This window comes from Sus scrofa, chromosome 15 (genome assembly GCF_054392235.1).
Source record: "Sus scrofa isolate SSC_HxYL_T2T_F1_AM1 chromosome 15, Sscrofa_HxYL_maternal_Yorkshire_Landrace_v2.0, whole genome shotgun sequence".
Taxonomy (NCBI): Eukaryota; Metazoa; Chordata; class Mammalia; order Artiodactyla; family Suidae; genus Sus; species Sus scrofa.
The window spans coordinates 140,947,975-140,962,884 of record NC_139397.1 but is presented as its reverse complement, the minus strand read 5'-3'; the positions used below and the strand labels follow the sequence as shown (position 1 = coordinate 140,962,884).

General features: G+C 43.1%; 1 protein-coding gene across 36 annotated transcripts in view; it reads left to right on the top strand.

The window, feature by feature from the left end:
* DOCK10 (dedicator of cytokinesis 10) overlaps positions 1-14,910 on the top strand; it is a 276,098-nt gene that overhangs the window by 83,248 nt on the left and 177,940 nt on the right. The gene's annotated exons all lie outside the window — the stretch shown is intronic.

Below are 14,910 nucleotides of genomic sequence, written 5' to 3'. Positions count from 1 at the left end.
CACCCAGCCACCATGATGTAACCTTTTTGTTTTAGCACCAGTGCCACCCAGCACTGTCCCTAATTCAGACTTTCCTGCTTCTGCACATAAACCCTGCAGTTTCTCTCTACTCTGGAAAAGATGCAGCTGTCATCTTCTTTTTCTCAAATATTTTATTTATTTATTTTTATTATGTATTTATTTATTTATTTTGCTTTTTAGGGCTGCATTTGAGGGATATGGAAGTTCCCAGGCGAGGGGTCAAATTGGAGCTATAGTCGCTGTGCCACATGCCACAGCAACGCCAGGTGCAAGCTGCGACTATGACCTATACCATAGCTCAAGGCAACACTGTATCCTTAACCCACTGATCAAGGCCAGGGATGGAACCTACATCCTCATGGATGCTCGTCAGATTCGTTTCCACTGAGCCACGAAGGGAACTCCTCTCAAATATTTTAAATTCCTTTCTTTTTTCCTTGTTATGGCTGCACCTTTGGCATATGGAAGCTCCCAGGCTAGGGGTTCCATCGGACCTGCAGCTGCCAGCCTACACCACAGCCACAGCAACGCCAGATCCGAGCTGAATCTGCAACCTACACCACAGCTTGTTGCAAGGCCAGATCCTTAACCCACCGAGCAAGGGTTGAACCCTCAACCTCATGCAGGGATTGAATCCGCATCCTCATGGATACTGGTCCGGTTCTTAACCCACTAAGCCACAATGAGAACTCCTCAAGGACTTTCAATTTTATCTCACCAGGTGTCTTACTATAAATTCTGGTTGAAGAGACCCTCTCCCAGACTGTGTGACACGGAATAATAGTAACTGTCAAAATGCTGATTTTCTCAGCCTTGTCATCAGATTCTCTGAAAATGGGTAATACAAGTTTTATTTTAAAACATGATAATCTTAGAGATGAAAAAGGCTTTAAGTCAAAGAGGTCCAGAGAGGTTCCTGCTTTGCCCAAGGCCACTCAGATCACCAGTGAATGGACTAATCCTTGAATACAGACCTTCTGACTGTTGTTGATGCTCTTCTCACTGTCAACACACATGTACTGTGAACACACATGCATTGTGCACAAAGGAAATGACTTCTCACTGGCAGTCTCCACTCAGCAGTTCTGGCCACAGAGAGATAAGAAGTCCACACAAATTCAAAACTGTTTTCCAAAACTATAACCCTGACTACCAACCAAAGCAAGAAGGTGGCCAGTTTCAAATGCTGCCAGAGATCCTTTGATACAACCTAGGTAACCCATCTCCCTTCCAATCTCTGACATCCTTGCAAATGGGAGCAAAGTCAGATTAAATGTCCCCTTATCAGTGTACTTGACTATCTTTCTGTGGCCTCAGAAAGGTGGGGAAAAGGAGGAGGAGAAGAAAGAGGAAAAGAAAATGCAGTGCCCCCTCCTCCTGTTTACAACTTCAAGTGGGTAATTACCATGTTGGTATTTGCCTCATTCCAGTAAGAGGCCCGGCAAGATCAGTCATAAAGACAACACTGGGAGTTCCTATTGTAGCACAGCAGTAATGAAACCTACTGGTATCCATAAAGTCGTGGGTTTGATCCCTAGCCCCACTCAGTGGGTTAAGGATCCAGTGTTGCCATGAGATGTGGTGTAGGTCACAGACGCGATTCAGATGTGGCCCTAAAAAGAAGAAGGAAAAAAAAAAAAAAAGACAACACTGTTTATTGCTCTGGGAATTTGCTCTGGGAATTTATAGTTCTGGCTCAGGCAGAGAAGTAACCATGAAAAGATTTTTAAAAAGCATATGATATTGGTTAAATCTTGGCGTCTTTATCTTCCTTGGCTTTTGGGTCTTTTGTGTGGGATGAAGGGAGATGACAGAAATGAGATAATTGGATGCTTCATAGTAGTTGTGCACAGTGGGGTTTAAAAGTGAAGTAGCCAGTATTACAAGACTCAGCGAGCACAAAGAAGTCAGTTGTGGAAGGATGGAGTGTGCAGGGGAGGAGGGGCTCTTTCACTTAAGTATCCGTATCTAAGTCAAAAGGGTCTCCTAGCCACTCCCTCTATTTTAGGAAGGTCCTTTCCCTTCCATTGCCACTGTCAAAGTGGCTAAGGCTCTTGTGCTCACACCACTTCTCTGTGCTCAGAGCAAGAAGAGCTGGGACCATCTATACCTCCCAGTACACACAGCCCAGCTTAAAATCGCAACACAACCAAATTCAGAGCTGATATCCATTGAGCATTTTATTATATTCCAGGCACTGTGCCAAACACTTTACAAATATTCTTTTATTAAGCCTCACAGGAGTTTTCATGGTGGCTCAGTGGATAGAGAACCCAACTAGTATCCATGAGGATGCAGGTTTCATTCCTTGCCTCACTCAGTGGGTTAAGGATCCAGTATTGCTGTGAGCTGAAGTGTAGGTTGTAGACAGCTTGGATCTGGTGTTGCTGTGGCTGTGGTGTAGGCCGGCAGCTGCAGCTCCAATTCAACCCCTAGCCTGGGAACTTCCATATGCCACAGATGCAGCCCTAAAAAATAAAAAAATAAAATAAAAAGAAGGTAAAAAGCCTTGCAGCACTCAGTGAGGCAGGTATTATGATTATCTTCATTTTACCAATGAAAAACTCAAGCTCAGAGAGGTTGAGCAACTTGTCTAGAGACTCTCAGCAAGTAGTTGAGAAGACCAGGGATCAAACATAGGTCATCTGACTCCAACACAGTGATCTGATCCACAGTGGCAAACACCACATTCCCAGCTTTGTCCTTCACTTGCTTAAAATTTCTGTCTTCATTTTCAATTTCTTGGGGCTTTGCCTAGGTAGCCAGCTTGCCTCTTGTGATATACCATGATAAGTTACTGAAGAGTATAATGGCTTCAGATCTTTTCCAGGCAAGTGATAGCTGCACTTTGTTAGGGACACCCCAGAACAGAAACAGAAACCCAGACTCACAGGCTAATTCCAGTAGTGGAATTTTTGAGGCAGGGAGAGACGGGAGAGAGAGGTTTGACTTGAAGACCAGTAGCCCCGTAATTGGCCTTTACGAGGAGCAAACACTGGTTTAAAGAGAAACATCTATCATCTCCCAAGAGGTCTCTGGGCCTAAAAACCATCATCAAAGCAAAACCGAGGCAGAATAATTTGCATTAGGATTTGGTCCAGAGATTTTCAAGCAGGAGTGATTTTTTTTTTCCCCCTCTTCCTCTCTTTCCCCACCTTCCAGAGGACACTGGACAAGGTCTGAAGATATTGTTGGCTGTCACAGCAGGGGGCTGAGGGGGCATTACTGGCATCTAGTGGGTAGAGGCCAGCCAGGGATGTTGCTGAACATCCTGCAATGCAAAGGACAACCCCCTACAAAAAAAAATGATCTGGCCCAAAATGTCACTAATGGCAGGTTGAAGAAAATCTAGACAATGACTGAGAGGCCAGTATTATCAGGGTTACAAATCTAAGCAGAGAAATGGCCAATGTACAGGAAACGAGGTGAAATTGCAGGATGGATGGGACATGTCTGAGGCCCAGTTTTTGATGGCTGGTTACACTCAGGGTTTTCTCCTTGGTCCCCCAAATATTTAGGGTGATGGAGCCAGTTAGTTAATTCTGCCTCTTTGAGTATACCTAAGAGAGAGGGAATAGTTGGTATATTTGATTTGTAAATAAAACCTCAGACTAGTTTAAAAAAAAAAAAAAACAGTTTGTGCTGGAAGTGGTACCCCATTGGAAACTTATGATTTTTCTGGGTAAGAAAACTGTTAGGTTGGAGTTGCCATCATGGCTCAGTGGTTAACGAATCCGACTAGGAACCATGAGGTTGCGGGTTCCATCCCTGGCCTTCCTCAGTGGGTTAAGGATCCGGCATTGCCGTGAGCTGTGGTGTAGGTGGCAGACGCGGCTCAGATCCTGCGTTGTTGTGGCTCTGGTGTAGGCCCGCGGCTACAGCTCCTATTAGACCCCTAGCCTGGGAACCTCCATATGCCACAGGAGCAGCCCAAGAAATGGCAAAAATATGGAGAAAAAAAAAAAAAACTGTTAGGTGAACTGGTTTCTGAGTCATTGTTTCTCAAAGTGTGGTCTCTGTAGCATCTTCAAATGAATCACATGATGTTGGTTATAAAGCCAGATTCCTGGACCTTCTGTCAGACCTACTGAGGTCCTGAATAAGCCTAGGCATCTACATATTTAATAGCCTTCCTGTTATGGTCTGTGGGAGTGGGTCAGAAAAGGAATTTTTCAGCATAGTGAGGTGAAGAGAAAGAAGAGTTTATTGAGATAAGAGACCCTGCTTACACAGCAGGACAACTTCCTGATTGATAATCTGGGAGAACCAACCCCAGGCGTTTGGTCATGTCTGTTCTTATAGTCCAGGGAGAGAGGAGAGGTCTTACGATACACCTGCTGACCGACTTATTTGTTGGGGAAAGAGGGGTCTTATGACACCCTTGCTGGTTTGTTGGGGGCCTGTAAGGCCCCTCTAACAGCAGCAGGGTGAGGAGTGGGCCACATATCTTTCCCAGCAGGGGGTAGGGAGGAGTAGGACAGGTCGCTCAAGGAGGGGGAAGGGGCATTACAGTGAGACTGGTGGGGTAATGACAAGGGTCTGGTAGTTCTTGTCTTGGCCAGAGGCTTTGAGTTCTATCTTCTTGAGGGGGCCTTGAAGCCCAAACTTCCCATGCAATTCTTGCATATGCTAGAGAATGCCTGCTTTGGGGGTTCTTATACAGGTGATTTTCAAAGTCCTACTATTGTTCAGGCACAGACATGGGTTTCCATGCCTGTATGAGGTCCTCCTTGACCTTGACTTCATGTCCTCTACTCACAGTCTTCATTTTACACTTAGTTTCTGCCTCCTCATATTTCTTTTTTTTTTTTTTTTAATTTTTTTTTTTTTTTTTTTTTTTTTTTTGTCTTTTTGCTATTTCTTTGGGCCGCTCCCGCGGCATATGGAGGTTCCCAGGCTAGGGGTCCAATAGGAGCTGTAGCCACCGGCCTACGCCAGAGCCACAGCAACGCAGGATCCGAGCCGCGTCTGCAAACTACACCACAGCTCATGGCAATGCCAGATCGTCAACCCACTGAGCAAGGGCAGGGACCGAACCCACAACCTCATGGTTCCTAGTCGGATTCGTTAACCACTGCGCCATGACGGGAACTCCCTGCCTCCTCATATTTCTGTCGATTGTTTTATGTGTACCACAATCCTTCCACACAGATGGTGGGGTGGACCCTCTATCTTATCGTCTCCATCGCTGATACTCGGCACTAGACCAGGACCAACAAATGGGGAGACTCTCCCCATTTGTACCCATTCTCATAAACCAGATTCAATAGATATAGGTGCCCTTTTCAGAGCTGTCCAACCTTCATTTTCGTGTTGTTTTTCTTTTGTCCCCCTGGAGAGGCACAGAACAGAGTAAGAAGTCAATTTATCCTTTACTTGGGGACCTTGGTGAGCTACCATGCATCAAATGGTGAAGAATTTACTGCAGTGCTAAATAAAATCCTAGCAATTAATTCTTTGCAAAGACAAGGAAGTTCTTGATTGAAAAGCCAAGAGCCTTCTGTTATTCTTCAGTTTCTACAATGCAAGGGATTAAACACTTGAAGTATTACATTAGTTTCGCCTTCTCCTGGCAGAGGCCTTAAAAAGACACAAAGGCGTTATGACACCATTAAAGAAATGGTTTATGGAGCAGAGTGGTTGCAGAAACAGCAGCTAGACAGTCAGTCGGCTCAGCTCCACTAGCAAGCAGTCCTGGGTTTGAGTAAATAGTCCCTTGCATGCTCAGGACTTGGCCTTTACATGGTAATTTCTGTCCTTGTCAAAATTGCTTAGGTAAGAATGTTTTTATTGCTCTCCCTTTGTGAAGATACATCCTTTGGCAATTAAAAAAAAAAAAAGACTACCACAAGGATAAAACACTGTAACGCTGACGTTCCATAAAACTAACCAATTTTTCCATTGGAGCTTCACAGATTTGAAAGACCTGGCCTCCTCTGTAAAACATGCTATTTTCCAGGTAATTATTAAACATCAGGTGACATTCATATTGAAAGCAAGGTAATTAACAATTGGAAAGACTACAGGAGGGCAATTTAGTGTGCTTGTTTTATTTTAAAAGAAATAACTCAGGTCTGTCATTAACTTTGCCAGCAGTGGGAGACTGGTGTGGGATCCAGCCAGCCAGCAGAGTCAATGTATGTGCCTCCAGGGAGAAATTACTGCTGGGCAATAGTCTCTAAAAGATCAATGATAATAGCATTGATTGGACACTCTATTCCCATTTGTGTGCCTTTACCTGATCATTTGTGAGAGAAAGCTTCTGCCTGCCTCGACTCAGAACGCCTTTGTCTTCCCTAAAAGGGGAATGATACTTCACGGAAAAAATAAGTTTTGAGGTTATGTTTTTAATGTGAAAACAATGCTATATTCCAGGTGAAGAATTAACTGCATGACTTTTTTTTGGGGGGGGGCATGGTTTTGTGGTCCATGTACACGGGTTGGAAAAAGAATTTTCCAGGTTCTGTGCAAAGTGAAGAAAAGACAAGTTTATTGAGGCAAGAGATGCTGTTAACACAGTGGGCCAACTTCTGATGATCAGGGAGCGCCAACTCTGAGTGCATGGTCATGTCTGTTTTTATAGTCCAGGGAGAGAGGAGAGGTCTTAGGATACACCTGCTGATCTGCTGATTGATTGGGAAAAGAGGGGTTTTAGGATACATTTGCTGGTTGGTTGGGAGCATATAATGTGAGTGAGGAGCAGGCCACATGCCTTTCCTAGTAGGGGGTAAAAAGGAATAGGCCAGTTTGCTCCAGTTGAGGGTGGGGGCATTAAATGAGATGGATGGGGTGATGTTAAGGCTCTGGTAATTCTTGTCTTGGCCAGAGCTTTGAGTTCTGTTTCCTTGACCTGAGCCACTGCAGTGACATACCAGATCCTTAACCTTCTGTGCCACAAGAGAACTGCATGACTTTGTAAAAAGTATTAATGATCCAGGCTGAATTATTTGTATTAAACAAAAGTTTAGAAAATCATATAGTAGGTTTGGTGTTTGTTGTGATATAGTCACGTTGTTAGGCCCTGGCTCTGAGTTTGGTGGCTCCTGGGTGTGACTTAAAGTGTGGTTTCCATAAGCATGAATTCTGGCCTCCTAGGGATTTCCATTTTGTACCAGACCAACGCAAAATTGACTTCCTGAGGGCAGTTGGATGCCTTTACCATAAATCAGAAAAAACTTCAACATGGGTGATAAACACCTAACACTCACCAAGAAATAGAGAAAAGGGGTAAAATTAAAATCAGTATTCTCATTAACTAAATACTGCATGAAAACATTTATTGGTAAGAAATATGAGTATCTCCAGGCTATAATGTTTTTCCCAGTGGAAGTCTGGGACCAATGATAAAATCCATGATTGAAAAGAAAAAACTGAAACCCTTCCACTGATTTCTATTAGATTCTAAGATGGGCCCACTCAACTGTAAGAAATGAGTTCTTTACCTGCCTCATCCCCATCAAATCAAATCGAGTGGGAATTCTTACCTCCTACGACCTATATAAGTTCAATAATATAAATAAACATCATTACAACTTAATGCATGTTTGAAGGGCCATGAATGGAATACTCTAAATTGTTTTAATCTGGAGTTTCCTTTGTGGCTCAGTGGTTAACGAATCTGACTAGGAACCATGAGGTTGCGGGTTTGATCCCTTGCCTTGCTCAGTGGGCTAAGGATCCAGTGTTGCCGTGAGCTGTGGTCTAGGTCACAGACATGGCTCAGATCCCGCGTTGCTGTGGGATCTGAAAAAAAATTTCTAAATATTTTCATATTAAAACTAATGATACTTGAATTAGAGCACAAAAAACTGTAGTATTCCCCAAACACTGCCCACTGAAACCCCTGTACTTAGAAATGTGAGGATGTGTTGTGTTTATTTAAACTCCCTTGAGATGTCTAAGCCTGTCTTTTCAGTAACCCTGAGCCTTTCAGTCTTGACCTTTGCAGCCAGAAGTAGGCAGCCTCAGTGCTATGAGCTTATAGAGCACTTCTGCCTGGGGTCAGACTCAGGAGAGACCACAGTGAGGGAGGAAGTAGTGGCTTGTGTTTTACTTCCTTTATACTGACAGATAGTGGAGAACCTGGAGGTGGACCATGGCCCAGACTTGTTTTGTCCTGGGAGAGAAAGGCTATAAAATAGCACACAAACCCTCAGGTGAAGGGAAAATCTATTGGAAATGGAAGAGGAAAATGATAGAAACTGCGTCATCTAAACATTCTCCAACAATGAAATAATAATCACAGTAAAGGCTGAAAAACTCCGTGGATAAAATAATTGGGATAAAGGTAAGATGGGATAAAAAGCTAGTACAGAAAGCAGGTGGAAAACGAACAGGAAGTACTTCACCAGTTGCTCAAGTTAGGCTGTGAGGGTTCCATCGTGATGACATTGTGTGTGGCTGAGTTTTAACCACCAAGTTTTCAGTTACTCTGCGTGCCTAATGGTGCTTTCTGGGTACATTTTATCAAGTTGGTTCAGATGCATTGTCAATGAAATAAAAATTTCCTCAGCTTTCTTAGATTCCATGAGGATGTCACCTGCTGTTTGTGCAGCCTATGCAAATATGGTGCAAGCATAAACATTTTTGCATAGCTTGTTGCCTTTAGCTTATTTCCTCTATTTTCTGTGTTTATATATTTGGTTACTTCACCACCAATATTTATCCTCTAAATTTGTCTCTTTGGTTCTGCCCTCCCTCCCCACAACTACCATTCTCTTTCTCACCTTTATGTCATTGCCAGTTATTTTCCAGGAAGTGACCTATAAGCCAGATTTCTATTTCCTCTCACTCTTTTCTTAGCTCTACTACAACTTGCATCCCACCTCACTGAGCAGAAACAGCACTCGAAGGCCAATATTGTCCTCACCTACACCTTCTGCTGAGTGCCTTCTTAATGGTAAAATTGTCTTTAAAAGATAAGTGCAGAAACCAAGCTGTGGTCTAGAATAAGACTCTATGAGAGACAGTTTTCTAAAGATACTTCTCCCCCCAACAAGATTCTCTGGTTGTTCAATGAAACACTCATCTTTGTGCTACTGTGAAGGGACTTTGCAAGTGTAAATTAAGGGTACTTATCAGCTAGCCTTAAAAGATAGTAATTACCCTGGGTTATCTGGGTGGAACCAATCTAATCACATTGGGCCTTAAATAGCCAAGACTGTTCCAACTAGAGTAGGAAGACACAGGGAAGAGATGTAGAGGAGAGATGAGGCAGAAGGAAAAGTCAGAGATAGTAGGAGAAGGATTCAACCCACTGTTGCTGGCTCAGAAAGGGACCATGAGCCAGAGAATGTAGGTGGCCTCTATTTGCTGATACTGACCCCTGACTGACAGTCAGCAGGAAAACAGGACGTCAGTTCGACAATTGCAGTGGATTGAATTCTGCCAACAATCTGAATGAGCCTGGAGCCAGACTCTCCTCTAGAGCCTCCAGAAGGAGACACTACCCTGCTGACCCTTGGATTTTAGCCTTATGAGGCTCCAAGCAGAGCCTCAGCTGATCTGTTGTTCCCAGACTTCCAATCTGCAAAACTAATAGATAAGAAGTAGGTGTTGATTTAAGCCACTGCACGTGTGGTGACCTCTTTCAGTAGCAATGGGAAATGAATATAAACTACAAAAAAATGTACCTCAAATTTCTAATATCTTCTAAACATTCAAATTCCTAAGTCTTCTAAAACATGGTTAAGATTTCTCCTCTCAATTAAATTCTAAATACCCAGACTCTTCTTTACTGAAGATTGGGAACTTAATTTCTCTGTCTGCAGACTTTGAATGCACATATAAGAATTTATATATTTGTATATTTTGTTGTGTACATGCATATGCATACATAAGTATGTCTATACATAAATACATACCTAGGTAGACCTGGTAAATACCAAACATATTCAAATAAATAATAGTTTACATATATGCATATATAAGAATCTTAACAATTACATATATACATATGTGTATTTTTCCCCAGTACTACATAATAGCATAAATTATTTCACAACAATCTTGTAAGCTATATACTAATTGCTTCATTGTATATATAAGAAATAGACAGAGTTGCCTTCTCTTTGTCATATACAAAAGAATTTCAAGATTGTGTGTTCTCAATTCTATAATACAGTCTTCTCCAAAAATTCCAGTTGCTTTCAGACTTGCTTTCAATGTCTTTCAACTTAATATCTCTAGTCTTGACTCTTTCCTGAGATCCAGGCTGCATGTAATAACGGTAGTGAAAATGCTTGATTTTTGGTCTTCTTGACCTGACATCAACACGTCCAAATAAGCATTAGTAGGAAAAGAAGTCCTATCCCATGACCATCCTTTGTCCCTCAGTCACATTATCCATCCCCTTGATGGCCAAACTGAGAAACCTGCTGCCGTCTTTAGACCTCTGTTTTGGTTAGGAGCTTGGGCACTGAAGCTGGACTGCCTGGATTCACATTCCAGCTGTGCCACTTACTTGTGTGCGGACCTTGGACCAATTGCTTAACTTCTCAGGACTCAAATAGCTTCCTCTGTAAAACTGAGAGGTGGTAATAATAATAATAATAATACCACCTACCTTGCAGGGTTGTTAATGGTTTAAATAAAGCACTGTAAGCATTTAGGTTAGCACCCAGCACCTAGTACTTGCTTGATAAATTTAAGCCTTCTTTTTCCATTTATTGCCAGATCTTCATCTGTGAAGTCTGTGGTTGTATTTCTGATGCCAAGTTTTCTACCCTCCACCACTCTGTGTTGATACCTGGATTAGTGCAGACTTCCTCTGGGTCATATTCCTCCAAATCTAGCCTCTGTATAGTTACCAAATGAATCTTCCAAGGGCACCATCTTAATTGTAGTTCAGAAATCCTTCAGTGGTTTCCCATGGCTTTTATTTAGGATACAGTAGAGACTCCCATTAACTTGGCATTCAAAGCCCTCCACGACTGGCCTTGGCCTCTATTTGCAACAGTTTCTACTTCTCCTCTCTCACTCAACCCTTGACTATAGATAACCTGGACTTGCTCCTTTTTCTTAAAACATTCTGTCTTGGCCTGCCTCTGAGCTTCCGTAATAACTAATAGTTATGATTATTATGTACCAGGCAATATGTTGAAATTTTTCAGTGTCATCTCATTGTTTCTCACAAAAACCATATGAGAGATCTGCTGTACGATCCCTATTTTACTTTATACCATACATTTTATAGATGAGAAAACTAAGGCCTAGAGAAGGTGAGTGATTTGCCAAAGGATATTCAGTTTGGAAGCAGTGGAGTCAGGATTTAAATCTAAGCTGATCCCAGGTCTCATGGTCTTAACCATTCTCTCTTAACACCTTCTCAAAGCTACATTCCCCTTTTCTAGAGTATTCTTTACTCCCTTCCATCTGCTTGACTCCCACCTCTACAAAGCCTCCCCTGGGTTTTGTCTTTACTTGACAGCTTTCCCAGTCTCCTTTAAACTCTAATGACCTCCTCTGTCTGGTACAAGCTTCTCAGGGCTGGGAAGGATGTTACATATTTCTCATGAAGCCCAGCAGTGCTTTGAGTATAGTACTAATTAATTCTGAGCATTGAACTGGTAACCAGATTTCTTCACTGATGAACTTGACAGTGATCCTTTGTGGTTGAGCCAGTTAATCTCTGATTTCTTTTACTGACCATTCTTGCCCATTGTTCTAATGAAGACTTTGCCAACACATGTCTGAACTTAAGCTGAAAAGGAATATTTTGGACTGGTATGGGGTATCAGCAGAATGCTGGAGAAACAGACTTGGTCTGAAATCAAGGAGGGCAGAGCCCAGTAGAGGCCGCCAGCAGTGCCGTGCAGCACTGAACCCCATGCCCATGAATTTTCCCCTCCTTTGCAGTCACCTCCGCAGGTTGTCTGACATCCTTGCATGCTGCCCAGCGATGCCTCCTTTGGCCATATTGAAGGGAGCTGCAATCAGAAACTGAGCAAGGGAAGAAATGAGTCATCCTCACATTGCAGAAGTCAGGAGAGGGAGGGGCTCCAGGATAAAGAACTGTGGCGCGTCTAAAGAGGAATAGAGGAGAGACGAGAGGCAAATATTAGACAGAGCGGAAGTCGCTTGCAAGTTGCTCAAGACTATTAAGTGCTTCATTATAAGACAACATTCCTGTCTTCTGAGACTGTGAGTTAGTGGGCATGGGTAACATGAATAAGAGGGTCCACAGACAGACCTCAGAGATTTGTGACCCTGACTGTGCCCCCCTGAGTTCTTATATTTTCCCTGCAGTGAGTGAGTCTCTAGCTTTTGTTAGATTCTCATATAAGCCCCTGATCCACGAGGGCTGGGAAGTACTGTTTTCAGTTACGAAAAGAGAAACATAATCTTACCTCAGGAAATCAGGTGACCCGGAGGCAGACACTCATGGTATCATATAAGGAGAAAAGTTAAATCTGAAGATTTTGCCTGCACTCAAACGTACCTGCTCATCTAACAGATGCCACAGTGTTCCTAGAGGTGAAATCTGTTTCGAGAGAAAGGCATGTCGCGGTGGGTTTTCAACGCTGTGACTTCCATGCAGAAATTCCCAAGCCAGGGATCACACCCGGGCCACAGCAATGACAACACTGAATCCTTAATCTGCCAAGCCTCCAGGGAATTCCTAAGGGATTTTTATTTATTTGTTGATTTTTGTCTTTTCTGGGACCGCACCCGTGGCATATGGAGGAGCCCAGGCTAGGGGTCTAATCAGAGCTGTAGCCACCGGCCTGCACCACAGCCACGGCAATGCGAGATCTGAGCCTTGTCTGTGACCTACACGACAGCTCACCCCAAGCCGGATCCTTAACCCACTGAGCGAGGCCAGGGATCGAACCAATAACCTCAGATTCATTTCCGCTGCGCCATGACAGGAACTCCGTAAGGGCTTTTTAAATAACAAGTGACCATGGATCATAAGGGCATCTTGCTATTTTTCTCATAGTTTTTGCACTTCGCAAGGAATGAGCAGTCTCTCCTTTCACCTGTCTCGTGCAAATTTCTGCATGACCAGGTAGAGGTGCGTGAGTGGCTAGAGTCTGGGGTATACATGCTTCAACTAATTCTGTTATTATTGCTGAAATAATATTGGGGAATGTCCTATGTCAGAAAAAAGCAACCATCATAAAAGGGAAGACATTACAGATTAAATAATAATAAATAATGAGGCTTATTCAGTAAACAAGTGGCATCTATTTAGCATGTTGTCACTAGAACCAGCTGGTTAAGTGAGAGTGCTGAGGTTCGCCGACTTTGTTACAGATTTCAGAACTGTGTTTGCAGAAGTGGCTTCTCAGAGTGAGAAGAGAATGTCTTATTCCATTTTCTCTATGACCGAAAAAAAGGGGGGGGGGCGGTGGCAAGAGTGGAGAGACATCCAAAATATTTAGGGCATAGTTTTCAGTGAATGGTCAGAGGAGGCTTTCTAAGGAGATGACATTTGAGTGCAAACCTGAAGGGAGTTAGGGAGAAGCCACACGAATGCATGGAACAGATCACAGAGTAACAATACAATCACAGGCTTCCAGGTGGCACATTTGTGTCAGCATGGCAGCCAGTGTGGGCTGCGCCATTGACCCTGGTGGCTCTAGAAAGAACACAAGGGTCTGGAGCAGAAGCCCCCACTAAACCCACGACTCAGTGTTTACTCGCTGTTGCCCTCCTATGTCATTCTCTCTGTTTCCCTGTGCACCCTGAATCCTACTTCCAGCCAGGACGTGAGGGCAGTAAGAGCAAACTTGTTATTGTCTTTCTTAAAGTTCAAAAGTCCCAGAATATGGAGAGCTTTTTGCATGGAAGTTGCCCTCCTGGCTAAGCTTGTTAATGCACTTTGTGTGATGCTCTGTGCAAAGAGGGCCCCAACAGGTGCCTGTGGAACTGCCTCCCTGATGTAAGAGCAGGCACCTCCCTTCATAAGGTCCCTTGCTCAGGGCTCACCTCCTGAGAGAGGTGGTAGGGGTTTATGAGTTTGTGTCTTGATGGTCATGATGATCAGTCCTCAGTGAAAATAGCCCTTCAACCATCTTTTAATCTTCAGAGTGTCTCCTGGACAATCAATCGTTCCTTTAGCATCTACACCAAACTGATGGATGCTCTTGCTGAGTAGGTCCACCCTGCACATGAAGAAACAATCTCTTAAAGAAACTGAAAGACTGTCTCACATAATCGTTTTGACAGCCAGTCTTTCCAATGTTCAATCAGTTATTTGCTAGTCCTGTGGCCTCCCTCTAAATATTTATCTCATGCACCTGGTAGAAAAAAAGTTGCTGCATTCTCATATTTGAAGTTTATTTATAAATTATATAGTTCTCACCAGTAGCTAATATTTCAAAACACAATATACATATAGGACAAGGTTCATTGTTAAGCACCATAAACAGAAGTCCCTCATTTATTCTTTTACTTAATAGTTATATACCGAGAATCTTCTGGAGGCCAGGCACAGTTCTGATCACTGAAGATACAGTGAATGAAGCAAAGAGAATTCCCACACTCTTGTGCCATAGAGTCTAGTAGAGGGCGACAGACCATAAGTAAAATAAGTAAATAAAATGCTAAGTAGTGTCACACGCTAGTAAGCCCTGGGGAGAAATAAAACAGGAAGTAGCATTGGCCCCTGCGTTTTAGGGAAGAGAAAATAGCCCCAGAGAAAAGGAGTAAAGATTAGGGAATTAACTATTTGATTCTTTGTAGCCATTTGACATAGAGAATGAAAGTGTCTGCATCAATGTGTATATGTTAAATATTAGTGAAGCACAGCTCTTTATTTAGATGCCTAATATAAAGAGAGTTCTAATACTTTCCCCCTGTGCCTAAGTGACCCTCTTGGGTAACCCCCTGGAATGACCACTGATGAAATCTGCACTTACATGAGCAAGAGCTTTACACAAGTGT